Source organism: Macaca mulatta, chromosome 9, assembly GCF_049350105.2.
Source record: "Macaca mulatta isolate MMU2019108-1 chromosome 9, T2T-MMU8v2.0, whole genome shotgun sequence".
Taxonomy (NCBI): domain Eukaryota; kingdom Metazoa; phylum Chordata; class Mammalia; order Primates; family Cercopithecidae; genus Macaca; species Macaca mulatta.
Window position 1 is genome coordinate 53,168,932 of NC_133414.1, and position 15,393 is coordinate 53,184,324.

Genomic DNA, 15,393 nt, shown 5'->3' on the forward strand with positions numbered 1-15,393 from the left:
ACAATCTTGGCTCACTGCAACCTCTGCTTCCTGGGTTCAAGCGATTCTCCCACCTCAGCCTCCTGAGCAGCTGGGACTACAGGCACGTGCCTCCACCTCCGGCTAAAGTTTACATTTTTTGTTAGAGACAGGGTTTCACCATGTTGGCCAGGCTGAAAGATAATTTTATAGAGACAGGGCAGATCAGTGATTGGCTGGGGGTTACAGTGGGAATTGACAGCATATTCGCGCGAAGGAATGTTTTTGGGTGATATAAATGTAAAATTGGATTGTGGTGATGTTTGCACAACTGTTAAAATTTAATAAATATCACTGAATTGTACATACAGTGGATGAATGTTAAATTACATAAATTATATCTCAAAAAAAAAAACCTGCTAAAAAGCCAATGGAGACTGCTTTGAGGAAAAATGCCCTCTACAGATTAATTTTTCAGACTCCATAAACTTATTGTTAGGTGGAGGGGGCAAACATTTCAGGAAGAGCTCAAAAGGTGTCTGCTGAATATCACTGTCAACTAAAATGGTGTTTTATGGTAATCTAGAAAGATAAGCCATTTTCAGAAGTGTCTTTTTTGATAACCCCTTGTCAGTGCTTTCAAGGGACAGGGCAATGAAGATCTTTTTCTCTCAGGCAGGGTGCAAACATAATTATAGAACAACAGATAATTTATTAGCTTACTCATCCAAAAATGTACCCAAGTACACAGAGCTGATGGCATTCAGCCTCTCTCTGGTACCTTTATTGTAAAAAAGTTTCTTCTCAGAAAATATGAACTCTGTAACATCAGCTGTGTTGAGTGAGGAGCCTAGAGGAACAGAATACCAGCCTGTATTCATCTCTTTACAGGTGACTAACACAGATAGGGGAAGGAGTTATATATTTCTCGATAAACAAGTATTTGCTCTGGACTAGAACAAGGGAAAAATTCCTCCAGCTTAGTTTACTAAGAACACCTGAAGTGTTAGGACACTACTTCCACTCTAGTAGGAAGTGGATGAATGAACCACAAGCTTTATCTTTTCTTTCAATTGTACTTAAAACCTGCTTGGGGCCAAGCACGGTGGCTCACGCCTGTAATCCCAGCACTTTGGGAGGCTAAGGCGGGTAGATCACGAGGTCAGGAGATCAAGACCATCCTGGCTAACATGGGGAAATCCCGTCTCTACTAAAAATACGAAATAAATAAATAAATAAGCCACCCGTGGTGGCGGGCGCCTGTAGTCCCAGCTACTCGGGAGGCTGAGGCAGAAGAATGGCGTGAACCCAGGAGGCGGAGCTTGCAGTGAGCCAAGATCACGCCACTGCACTCCAGCCTGGGCAACAGAGCGAGACTCCATCTAAATTAATTAATTAATTAAATTAAAAACCCACCTGGATGAATAGAAGAAAAGTTTGGAAGGCAGATGTATAGTGAGGTGTATTTGGGAATGACTAATTTTCTCCCTTTCGGAGAGCTCTTAAAAAATGTATACTAGGGCTGGGAATGGTGGCGCATGCCTGTAATCCAGCATTTTGGGAGGCTGAAGCTGGAAAATCACTTCAGCCTGGGAGTTCAAGACCAGTCTGGGCAACGTAGGGAGACCCTGTCTCTACAAAATAAAAAGTTAGGCCGGGCACAGTGGCTCACACCTGTAATCCCAGCACTTTGGGAGGTGGAGTTAGGCGGATTACGAGGTCAAGAGATCAACATGGTGAAACCCCATCTCTACTAAAAATACCAAAATTAGCTGGGCATAGTGGCACATGCCTGTAGTCCCAGCTACTCGGAGGCTGAGACAGAATTGCTTGAACCTGGGAGGCGGTGGTTGCAGTGAGCCAAGATGGCACCACTGCACTCCAGCCTAGTGACAGAGTGAGGCTCCGTCTCTAAATAAATAAATAAATAAATAAAATTTTAAAAAAATTTAAAAAAAGTTAGCCAAGTGTGAGTGTGCACTCCTGTAGTCCCAGCTACATGGGAGGCTTAGATTGGAACATCGCTTGAGCCCAGAAGGTCAAGGCTGCAGTGAGCCATGACTGAACAACTGCACTCCATCCTGGGCAAGAGAGTAAGACCCCACTATCTAAAAACAAAAATGTGTACTGGAAGCATACTTTAGCTCTGACAGTCAGGTTCCCACGTTGAGGTTGAAAAATGGCCTATGTTTTTGTTTTTCTTATACTTTGTTATTTCCTTTTTTTTTTTTTTTTCTGAGATGGTGTCTCACTGTGTCTCCCAGGCTGGAGTGCAGTGGCATGATCTCAACTCACTACAAGGTCTGCCTCCCGGGTTCACATCATTCTCCTGCCTCAGCCTCCCGAGTAGCTGGGACTACAGGCACCCATTACCACGCCCGACTAATTTTTTGTATTTTTAGTAGAGACGGGGTTTCACCGTGTTAGCCAGGATGGTCTCAATCTCCTGACCTCGTGATCTGCCTGCCTCAGCCTCCCAAATTGCTGGGATTACAGGCATGAGCCACTGCGCCCAGCCTTTGTTATTTATTTCTACAGTATTTTATTGGCCATTTATTATGCTAGATGTGAATACACTGATACAAAAATGTGAGTAAAACCTTGGCAGTTTTAGCACACTATTAGTTTCAGGTATATTTGTTTTCAATATATTTTGTATGGGGCTTTTTCTGTTTTTCATATACCAGTTGAAGAGGTGGAGATTAGCTTCTGGCTTATCTGATGAACTTGAAATAGCCACCCCACAATAGGGAGGTGGGAGACAGATGGATTTCAATGGGATGTCATCATTATGAAAAGCATATAACCTTCTCCAAATAATTAAAAGCAGTAACAAAAGACAAAAAGAAGAAAGACATTTGAATAAAAATTAACCTTATAAATGTAATAAACATTCTAATTCCTTTAACAACAAAAGATTGGGAGCATGTTGAAAAAACCCAGTAGCCAACCTAGGTCTTCAGATGTTTGACCAGCCAGAAGACAGTTTTTCATTTTCTAATCAACAGTTTCCATATTAAAGTTCAATATAATAAGTGATAAAAACTGGAATGAAAAATTAACATTAACTACAGATTAAAGATTTTAAGAATCATGCCTTTTAAAGATTAATATAAATAAAAAACCTTAAAAATGTACAATTTTAAAATAAGTGTGTGAAAAAATACAATAAATGTTTATCCAAAATTGTACCAGAGTTATTAGAAAACCAGAAAAACTATAAACCAACTAAGAAATCAAATTAGTAATCAAAATCTATCTTTAAAGGTACAGAAAACACAAAAGGTATAATGGACATCAAAACTTAAAAAAAAATTTCTCCTGGCAAGTAAGGTGTAGGAAGAAACTTACATAACAGGATAGTGAATATAGACTCCAAGCCTACAGAAAGTATTCCAGTGTTGGCCGGGCACAGTGGCTCATGTCTGTAATCCCAGCACTTTGGGAGGCTAAGGCAGGCAGATCACGAGGTCAAGAGATCGAGACCACCCTGGCCAACATGGTGAAACCCCATCTCTACTAAAAATATGAGATTTAGCTGAGCGTGATTGCGCACGCCTATAGTCCTATCTACTTGGGAGGCTGAAGCAGAATTGCTTGAACATGGGAGGCAGAGGTTACAGTAGGTTGAGATCACGCCACGGCACTCCAACCTGGCGACAGAGCAAGACTTCGTCAAAAATAAAAAAGTATTCTAGTGTTTGCTAACACTTCCTGAGTTATCTCTGAAAATCAGGTGCAAGGTAAGGATGCCAGCTGTCACTCAGTAAGACCAGTAAAAAGGGTGAGACAGGACAAGACGAACCTAATGGAGAATTAATTAAGGACGAATGGAAGAAAAAATACACAGACATAGTAATACACGTAATGATAACTGTGGCATTATAATTCACTGGAGAAAAACGCTAATAACTAGGGTTCACTGCAACTGGTATTATGTGGAAAAAAGTAAAATTAGATTTGTCTTCATATTATCTACAATAATGAGTTTCCGATTGAGTCAAGACTTAAATATTTTTCTAGTATTAAAAAATACTAGAAGTAGGCCAGGTGTGGTGGCCCATGCTTGTTTTCCCAGCACTTTGGGAGGCTGAGGTAGGAGGATTGCTTGAGCCCAAGAGTTCAAGACACACCTGAGCAACATAATGAGACCCTGTCTCTGTTGAAAATAAAAATAAAAAAAGAAAAGAAAGAAAAAAGAAAACACTAGAAATAGTATATTAATTTAAAAATTTTAAAAACTTTTATTTTAGGTTCACGGGTACATGTACGGGCTTGTTATATAGGTAAGTTGAATGTCATGAATTTTGGTTTACAGATTATTCTGTCACCCAGGTAATAAGCATAGTACTCCACAGGTAGTTTTTCGACATTCACCTTCCTCCTATCCTCTACCCTCAAATAGTCCCCAGTGTCTCTTGTTTCTTTCTTTGTGTTCATGTGTACTCAATGTCTAGCTCCCACTTATAAGTGAGAATATATAGTATTTGGTTTTCTGTTCCTGTGTTAGTTCACTTAGGATAATGGCCTCCAGCTCCACCTTTTGTTGCTGCAAAAGACATGATCTCATTCTTTTTTATGGCTGCATAGTATTCCATGGTGCATATGTACAATATATTCTTTATCCAGTCTACTATTGATTGGTATGTAGGTTGATTCCATGTCTTTGCTATTGTGAATAGTGCTGCAGTGAACATACATGTGCATGTGTCTTTATGGCAGAATGACTTATATTCCTTTGGGTATATACTCACTAATGAGGTTGCTAGGTAGAATGGTAGTTCTGTTTTAAGTTCTTTGAGAAATCACTAAACTGCTTTCCACAGTGGCTGAACTAATTTACATTCCCACCAACAGTGTATAAACATTAAACAACGTTTTTTCTTTTTTCTTTTTTTTTTGAGATGGAGCCTCGCTCTGTCACCCAGGCTGGAGTGCAGTGGCATGATCTCAGCTCACTGCAACCTCCGCCTCCCAGGTTCTCCTGCCTCAGCCTCCCAAGTAGCTGGGATTACAGGCATCTGCCACTACGCCCAGGTAATTTTTGTATTTTTAGTAGAGACGGGGTTTCGCCATATTGGCCAGGCTGATCTCAAACTCCCAACCTCAGGTGATCTGCCCGCCTCAGCCTCCTAAAGTGCTGGGATTACAGACGTGAGCCACTGCGCCTGACCTAAACAACATTTTTTTGAAAAATATCATTATATTGGCTGGGCATGGTGGCTCACACCTGTAATCTCAGCACCTTGGGAGGCCGAGGCAGGCAGATAATGAGGTCAGGAGATCGAGACCATCTGGCTAACATGGTGAAACTCCATCTCTAAAAAAAATACAAAAAATTAGCTGGACGTGGTGGCATGCACCTGTAGACCCAGCTACTCAGGAGGCTGAGGAACAAGAATCCCTTGAACCCAGGAGGTGGAGGTTGCAGTGAGCTGAGATTGTGTCACTGCACTCCAGCCTGGGTGACAGAGCAAGACTCCGTCTCAAAAAAAAAAAAAAAAAAAAAAAAAATCATTATATTGAATTAAATAAGAACTTTAAAATAAGATTTTAAAAACTCAAATACAAAAAAATCAACAGATCAGCCTAGATAAAAACATTCTCATAAAGCCAAAGGCACTGCATAAGTAAAATACAAGAGAAAAACTTGGAGAGTTGGTAACAAATATAATACACAAAGAATTATTCTCCAAAATATATAGAAGAGCCTTAAAAATAATATAGAACCTTATACGAAAATTAATTCAAGATGGATTAGAGACTTAAATGTTAGACCTAATACCATAAAAACCCTAGAGGAAAACCTAGGTAGTACCATTCAGGACATAGGCATGGGCAAAGACTTCATGTCTAAAACACCAAAAGCAACGGCAACAAAAGCCAAAATTGACAAATGGGATCTCATTAAACTAAAGAGCTTCTGCACAGCAAAAGAAACTACCATCAGAGTGAACAGGCAACCTACAGAATGGGAGAACATTTTTGCAATCTACTCATCTGACAAAGGGCTAATATCCAGAACCTACAAAGAACTCAAACAAATTTACAAGAAAAAAACAAACAACCCCATCAAAAAGTGGGCAAAGGATATGAACAGACATTTCTCAAAAGAAGACATTCATACAGCCAACAGACACATGAAAAAATGCTCATCATCACTGGCCATCAGAGAAATGCAAATCAAAACCACAATGAGATACCATCTCACACCAGTTAGAATGGCGATCATTAAAAAGTCAGGAAACAACAGGTGCTGGAGAGGATGTGGAGAAATAGGAACACTTTTACACTGTTGGTGGGATTGTAAACTAGTTCAACCATTATGGAAAACAGTATGGCAATTCCTCAAGGATCTAGAACTAGATGTACCATATGACCCAGCCATCCCATTACTGGGGATATACCCAAAGGATTATAAATCATGTTGCTATAAAGACACATGCACACGTATGTTTACTGAGGCACTATTCACAATAGCAAAGACTTGGAATCAACCCAAATGTCCATCAGTGACAGACTGGATTAAGAAAAATGTGGCACATATACACCATGGAATACTATGCAGCCATAAAAAAGGATGAGTTTGTGTCCTTTGTAGGGACATGGATGCAGCTGGAAACCATCATTCTTAGCAGACTATCACAAGAACAGAAAAACAAACACCGTATGTTCTCACTCATAGGTGGGAACTGAACAATGAGATCACTTGGACTCGGGAAGGGGAACATCACACACCGGGGCCTATCATGGGGAGGGGGGAGGGGGGAAGGATTGCACTGGGAGTTATACCTGATGTAAATGACGAGTTGATGGGTGCTGACGAGTTGATGGGTGCAGCACACCAACATGGCACAAGTATACATATGTAACAAACCTGCACGTTATGCACATGTACCCTAGAACTTAAAGTATAATAATAATAAAAAATAAATTTAAAAAAAATAAAAAATAATAATAATATAGAAAAATGATTCAAAAATAGTAATCTGTTCACAAAAAAACATAAATATAGGATATATAAGCTCATTAGTAATCTGAAAAATGCATATTAAAATGACAGGGTTTTCACAGAAGTTACATTGGCAAGAAGTCTAAAGTCTGACAACACCAAGTGTCAGCAAGGAAGCAGAGTGAGTGGCAGTCTCACGTGTAGTACCACAGATGAAGGGAGGGAATTGTTCAAGCAGAGCTATGTTAAGGGCATGCAGACCATTCAGCCTTCTTCTGGATACTCTGAATCTTATCTCTGGATGAAGCAAGACCACTGAAAAACTGTCCACTTGAACCCCAATGTTTTCTTCTCCTGAAAGACTTTTCTTTGAATTCTCTTTTGCTGTCAGAAAGATCAGAGGCAAATCTGCAGCTCAACTTGGATAATCTGGGACATTACAGGACCTGCATGTATCGAAAACTGACTTTGCTCAGTTACTGACCTGCTACTTTATAGTTCCCCTGATGTTGAGTTTTATCTATTTCTATTTTTTTCTGTTTTAATTTCTGTCCCCTTATAAATCTCACAAAGTCCATTGTAAAACAAAGTGAGAATAAACAACTCACCTGAGGTCCGTTCGTTTCTTGTTACTCATGGAGAATGGAAGAGAATTATAAAGGTAAAACTGGAGAAGAAGGAAGGAGAATGAGATCCTGTGCAGCCTGGCTGCCATGCAGCACACAGACTCACCTGCCTACAAAACTTGCATGCAAGGCCCCTGGGGGCAATGTCCCTTTAACCCTAAGAACAGGAAAGACCCTGTGGAGTAACACCCACATGTCCATGCTGACTCTGACAGGTCACCAAAAGTTTAGACATGCAATTCTTCATTAAATCAGTGTAAATATTTCCTACTGATTCATAAAAAATGCATGTTCCCCTCCCATTGGCTAAAAGAAAAGTTTAAAACAGCAGACAGTCAATTAAGCAAATTACAATACAGAAAAGAAAGACTGAGCCGTCATTAAAACACTGGAAAAAATGCCCTGGCTGTACTGTTTCTCAGCCTTCTTAATGATAGCACTTGTCCCTTCAGTTAGAAAATCCTCCTCAACATTTCCAGAAAACAATGGGGGTGCTTTAATTGTTTATTTTAACTCAGTTGCAGTTTCTCAAAAGGATCTTTTAATTTTAAAAACTTGATGTGGCTTAATTGTTTAAGACTGGATGGCACTTAGACTTTTTTGTTTTTTGTTTTGAGACAGGGTCTGGCTCTGTTGCCTGGGCTGGACCACAGTGGCACGATTCACAGCTCACTGCAGCCTTGAACTCCTGGGCTGAAGCTCAAGTGATCCTCAAGTCACAGCCTCTTAAGTAGGAGGACTACAGGTACGCACCACCACAGCCAGATAATTTTTTTTTTCTAGAGACCAGGTCTCACTATGTTGTCCAGACTGGTCTTGAATTCCTGGGCTCAAGCAGTCCTCCCACGTTGGCCTCCCAAAGTGCTGGGATTACAGGCATGAGCCACTGAGCCCAGCCCTAATGAGTTATTTTCTGAGTATGCCACTAACAAATGACATGATTAAATAAGTCATATCTTCTAGGCCCATTTTTTCACCTTTATACAACACTGTCACTTGATTTTTGTAACATCAGAATAGGAACAATGATGCATCTCTACAGGCTTCAAAGACAATGAGTAGACAGGAAGGGAGCAGCAGGGACGAGTTCCCCATCTAGGCGATGCCTTCCCCAGACTGTGTTCTCACAATCCTCACAGTGGGCAGTGACATGTCCTCTCCTGTGCTGCCTGCCCCTTGCTCACGCTGGCAGCTAATCTCCTCCTGAAAGCCCATCCACTGGACAGTCTGCCATGGTTTCCGCATGTGCTGACATCACCAAGTGTTACTTAACTGTACAGGAGCAGCAAAAATGTCTTCAGTGAACAGGCAGTTCCGGACATGTTCCTTCCTGGCCCTTTCCACTCTGCTCTCAGGCTCTGCTGAAAGGTCTCAGATCAGAAGTGTGACCCTCCACGTGGGTTCTTAGGAACTACTCCTTGTTACCTCAAAAGCTTCTTTGTTCCAAGGATGCTGGGACAAGGGGACAAAGTAAATTCAGTTGGAATTTTCAACCTGACCTTCAGATAACATACTTTCTCTGGGAATCAAGGCCTGGGCCATCTACGAATTCAAACAGAATCCCTCAAGGACAAATGCTGGACAAGGCTTACCTGGCTTAGAAACTTCAATCATACTGCCTGACCCTGGAGCTCAGAAGAAACATCAAGAATCCCAGAAACACACGGGGCCACGTTTCCTGTGAAGGCACATCAGTGCCCAATGCTGTGAATAACGATGCTGGGTTTTAGACACGGTGGATAATTAAAAAGAACAAGGAGACATGGAGAACAGAGTTCAAACTAGGTTTCTGCAGCTGTTGGTTATATGATCTTGGGTAAGTCAGTTCACCTCTCTAAACTTGTTTTCTTTTTCTTTTCTTTTTTTTTTTTTTTTTTTTTTTTTTTTTTTTTTTTTTTTTTTTGAGACAGGGTCTCTCTCTCTGTCTCTGTCTCTGTTCACCCCGGCTGGAGTGCAGTGGCGCCATCTCGGCTCATCGTCGCCTTCGCCTCCCCGGCTCAAGCGATCCCCCCGCCTCAGCCTCCCACCCGTTTGCATTACTTGAAGCCCACGCACGCCTCCCGCGACAGAGACGCCAATGCCCCTGGACCCTCGCCCAACCCTCTGGGGCTCACCCGCCCCTCCCTGCTCCCCAGTGGTGTGGCCCAGCCCCTGAGGGGAGTCAATTTACCAAGTGGCAGGAGTGCGCGCGCGCAAAAGGAGCACCCCCCCCCCCGCGCCAATACCAGAAAAAAAGTATATTTCCCATAAGCCTGTGCACTCGCTCCTGCTCCCTGGGAAATGTCAGCGTTTCCAATTTATTTTAAAGGTTTCTGTTACACGGTGCCCTTCTAAACACCGCCAAGTTATGGATGCGAATGTGACTACTGACATAACAAGTCAAATGCATAGTTTTGTATTGGATATGGTGTAAGCAAATCAACTGTAAAAGACATTTTAGGAACAAATAGGATAATTTTTATTAAAATTGAACTATTTATAATATTAAGAAATTATTGTTATATTTACTGGCTGCGATACTAATATGCATTGTGGTTCTGTAAAAAATGTGCTTAACTTTTAGAGATGCAATACTTAAGAATTTCAAATGTTTTGTGCAAAAAGTAACAACAAATATAGCAAAATATAGTGTTTAATCTAGGCAATGAAAATATGCCACGACTGGGCGCAGTGGCTCATGCCTGTAATTTCAACACTTTGGGAGGCCAAGGCGGGCAGATCACTTGAGCTCAGGAGTTCCAGACAAATTCGGGCAACATAACAAGACCTCCTCTCTACAAAAAATACAAAAACTTAGCCGATCATGATGGTGCGCTCCTGTAATCCCAGCTACTGGAGGTGGGGCAGGCGGTGATGGGCACTGAGGTGGGAGAATTGTTTGAACCCACGAGGTGGAGGTTGCAGTGAGGCAGGACGGCACCACTGCATTCAAGCCTGGGCGACAAAGGGAGACTCTGTTTCATAAAAAAAGAAAAAAGGAAAAAAAAAGAAAATGTGTTCTGTGAAATAATAGGCATATTATTTCTACTTTATGTTTGAAGATTTTCCTCAGAAAAAAATCCAAATGAATTCTACATACACCAGTTAGGTGCATAGAATACCCATATGTTTTAAGACTAGTTTTCCCCATAAGAATATACCTTAGAAATGACACATCCTTAACATATACCTACAACCACGGTAGCACATTTATTATTTAATATTGTTTTTTAATTTGGGCATTAATTTGGATATTTCAGAGTGCAATCTACTATATTAACTGTACCTGAGGGTGGTGGTTTGAATATCTATCTTGTTATAACATCAAACTTCAGTTCATAAATTGAAGATTTTCAGGAATACTTTTTCAGCCTTGTAACTAGCATTACTACTTAATTACTGAGTAGAAAACATAATTATATATTATTGAAATGATTATTTGAATTATAATAGTGAATCTTATTTATTTATTTATTTAGTTGAGACAAGGTCTCACTCTGTCACCCAGACTGGAGTGCAGTGTTGCGATCTCGGCTCACTGCAACCTCTGCCTCCCTGACTCAAGTGATCCTCCCACCTCAGCCTCCCGAGTAGTTAGGACTACAGGCACCTGCCACCACACCCAGCTAATTATTTTTTAATTATTTGTAGAGACAAGGTCTTGCCATGTTGGCTAGGCTGGTCTCGAACTCCTGGGCTACAGTGATCCACTCACCCTGCCTGGGTTGCCCAAAGTGCTGGGATTATAGGAATAAGCCACTGCATCCAGCCTGATATTAATAATGTGAATCTTAATATCAAGGATGAGTTATCAAATAAAGTTTCCAAGTTCATAAAATGAGAATATGGGTCATTCATAAGCATAAAGTAACGGAGTTCATTCTTCTTTAATAGCTAAATAATTGTATAATGATAATAAACATTATTTATACTTTATTTTGTATATCAGCTTATAAATTCTGATTCATTACAATTTTATTTTAATTTGGAAGTGTAGGGTCCAGCCCCACAGGGTCGGTGGGTTTTTCTCCCCGTGTGTGGAGAGGAGAGATTGTAGAAATAAAGACACAAGACAAAGAGATAAAAGAAAAGACAGCTGGGCCTGGGGGACCACTACCACCAAAACACGGAGACCAGTAGTGGCCCCGAATGTCAGGCCGCGCTGATATTTATTGGATACAAGACAAAGGGGCAGGGTAAGGAGTGAGAGCCATCTCCAATGATAGGTAAAGTCATGTGGGTCACGTGTCCACTGGACAGGGGGCCCTTCCTTGCCTGGCAGCCGAGGCAGAGAGAAAGAGAGGAGAGAGAGAGAGAGAGAACTTACGCTATTATTTCTGCATATCAGAGACTTCTAGTACTTTCACTAATTTGCTACTGTTATCTAAAAGGCAGAGCCAGGTGTACAGGATGGAACATGAAGGCGGACTAGGAGTGTGACCACTGAAACACAGCATCACAGGGAGATGGTTAAGCCTCCGGATAACTGCGGGTGGGCCTGACTCATGTCAGGCCCTCCAGAGGAGGTGGAGGAGTAGAGTCTTCTGTGAACTCCTCTGGAGAAAGAGAGACTCCCTTTCCTGGTCTGCTAAGTAGCGGGTGTTTTTCCTTGAGACTGACGCTACCGCTAGAACACGGTCCGCTTGGCAACGGGCGTCTTCCCAGACGTTGGCATTACCGCTAGACCAAGGAGCCCTGTGGTGGCCCTGCCCGGGCGTAACAGAAGGCTCACATTCTTGTTTTCTGGTCACTTCTCACTATGTCCCCTCAGCTCCTATCTCTGTATGGCCTGGTTTTTCCTAAGTTATAATTGTAGAGCAAGGATTATTATAATATTGGAATAAAGAGTAACTGCTACAAACTAATGATTAATGATATTCATACATAATCATATCTATTATCTATATCTAGTATAACTATTCTTATTTTATATATTTTATTATACTGGAACAGCTCATGCCCTCAATCTCTTGCCTCGGCATCTGGGTGGCTTGCCGTCCACAAGAAGGAATCATATTATGTCATTCTGTGTTCCACTCCTAAAAAAAGATATAGTTACTAAGTTGTATTAGGCCAATGCTCTCACTTCAACACCTGGAAAAAACACTAGACAAATAATAACAGTTGTATTTTTTGTATTTTCAAAGACGTCGGAGAGTGGTAGAAGTAATGAGGATAACAAAAATTCAATTCTAGAGAGGAGGAGCCCTGCCTGGGCACTCTGAGGATTTCTAGCTTTTTCTTCACTAGGTCATTTACCATTTCTCCACATGAGCTGAACCTAGGCAATTGTACACTATTGAGTTGCCAATGTAATTCAATGGGAAAATAAGATCTGTACAATAAATGATGCTGGTACAATTTAATATCTGAATGCTAGTACTAATGAAAAGAAACTGGGGATAGCCAATTAGTTTCAGATAGAGCAGACTTTAAAGCAGGTTATCAGAGATATATGATACATGCTCAACCAATCAGAAGCAGCCAACTAACTTACATACCTAGGGACTTTCTAATGGAATAGACCAAATAAGGCAACTGTACAACTGTAACCCATCAAATATTTTATTTCCACATTCACTCTGTAAAAACCTGTCCCTTATGCTTCTTTTGGTTTGGTGTTTCTTGATTTACAAATTGCTGTTTGCTGAAATAAACTCTCCAAAATTTTTCATCATGTCTCAGTTTTTCTTGTAAGAGGCGTATATAAGGGATCATTGGGTCAATATGCATGATGGAGCCATTCTCTGGGATAGGGAAATTGTATACAAATATTCTCACTTAATAATACTCCTTTTTATATTTTTGCATCATTGTAAAAAAAGTGTTGGGTGGTTACCTACACAACGTTAAGAATATTCACCAATAGCATATTATATAGAGAGATACACACACACATGCATATGTGTGTATACATACATATGGTACAGTATTCAGATTTTTGCATTTGCAGGACAAATATGAATACACACAGTACAAACATGTACATTTGAACATTTGTGTACAAGCATTTGAGTATCTGTTTTCATTTCTTTTGGGTATATTTCTAGGAGTAGAATTGTTGAGCAAGATGGTAAAATTATGTTTAACACTTTCAATCTGAACAATATTGCATTGTATGAACATACTACAATTTGTTTATCCATTCATCCATCAATGGACACATGGGTTGCTTTCACTTTTTGGCTTTTGTGAATAATGCTGCCATAAACATGGATGTGAAAATATCTTTCAGATTCTGCTCTCAATTATTTTGGGTATATACTCAGAAGTGGAATTGCTGGATCATATAGTAATTCTATTTCTAATTTTTTGAGCAACTGCCACAATGGCTGCACCATTTTCCACAGCAGCTGTACCATTTTACATTCCTATCAACAATGCACAAGAGTTCCAACTTCTCCACATCCTCAACTACACCTGATATTTTTAATTCTTATCTCCTTTCTTTCTCCCTCCCTTCTGTCTTTTGATAGTAGCCATTCCATTGAGGATGAGGTGGTATCTCATTTTGGTTTTAATTTGCATTTCCTTAATAACTAGTGATGTTGAGTGTCTTTTCATATGTTTATGGGCCATCTGAATATCTTTTTTTTTTTAATGTCTACTCAAGTCCTTGGCCCATTTTTTAATCAATTTGTTCATTTTGTTGTTGTTGAGTTTTAGGAGTTATCTATATATTCTGAATATTAATCTCTTATCAAATATGTGTTTTGAAAAATTTTTCCCATTCTGTGTGTTGCCTTTTCATTGTCGATAGTGTCCTTTAAAAAAACATAAAGGTGTTACAAATTTTGATAAAGTAAAATTTGTCTATATTTTCTTTTGTGGCTTGTGCTTTTGGTGTCATATCCAATAAATCATTGCCAAATCCAGTGTCATCAAGATTTCCCCCTGTGCTTTCTTCTGGGAGCTTTACAGTCTTAACTCTTACATGTAGGCCTTTAATCCATGTTGAGTTACTTTGAGAATATGGTGTTAGGTAAGAATCCAACTTCATTCTTTTGCATGTCAATACCCAGTTTTCCCAGCATTTTTTTTTCTTTTTTTGAGATACAGTCTCACTCTGTCACCCAGGCTGAAATGCAGTGGCCCAGTCTCTGCTCACTGCAAACTCCACCTCCAAGGTTTAAGTGATTCTCCTGTCTCAGCCTCCTGAGTAGCTGGAATTACAGATATGTGCCACCACGCTCACCAGCATCATTTTTTTAAGACTGTCCCTGCCATTGAATGGTCTTGGTACCCTTGTCTAAAACCATTTACTCATACTTTTGAGGGCCTCTTGGCTTTCTATATTTTTCATTGTTCTATACATCTGGCTTTATAGCAGCACCACACTATTACACTGTTATGATTTATAGCTTTCTAACAACTCTTAAAATCAGGAGGTGTGAGAGCAGGAGGTGCGAGATCTCCAATGTTGTTCTTTATTAAAATTATTTTGACTATCGGGGGTCCCTTTGGATTCCATATAAGTTTTTGGATATATTTTTCTATTACTGCAAAAACACCTTTGGTATTTTGATAGAGATCGCACTGAACCTGTAGATTGCTTTGGGTAGTACTATATAATATCTTAACAATATTAAGTCTTCCTATCAATGTACATGAATCGATTTATACATCTCCATTTATTCTTTAATACAATTCAGCAACATTTTGTAGTTTTCAGTGTACAAGTCTTTTGCCTCCTTGATTTATCTTTTTTGATGCTATAGTACCTAAAATTGTTTTCTGAATTTCCTTTTAGGATTTTCTATTGTTAGTATATACAAACACAAATGATTTTTGTGTGTTGATTTTGTATTCTGCTCCTTTGCTGAGTCTATTTATTCTAAGCATTTTTAGTGGATGGACTCTTTAGGGCTTTCTACATAT

The 15,393-nt window shown here is 40.0% G+C and overlaps 1 long non-coding RNA gene across 1 annotated transcript; it reads right to left on the reverse strand.

The window, feature by feature from the left end:
* Positions 1-8,026: 8,026 nt before the first annotated feature.
* Positions 8,027-9,251, reverse strand: LOC114669923 (uncharacterized). The gene is made up of 2 exons (XR_003719230.2): positions 9,129-9,251; positions 8,027-8,988 (listed from the first exon to the last, which is right to left on the reverse strand). It is a non-coding gene; the product is annotated as an uncharacterized LOC114669923 (long non-coding RNA).
* Between the last annotated feature and the right edge of the window lie 6,142 nt (positions 9,252-15,393).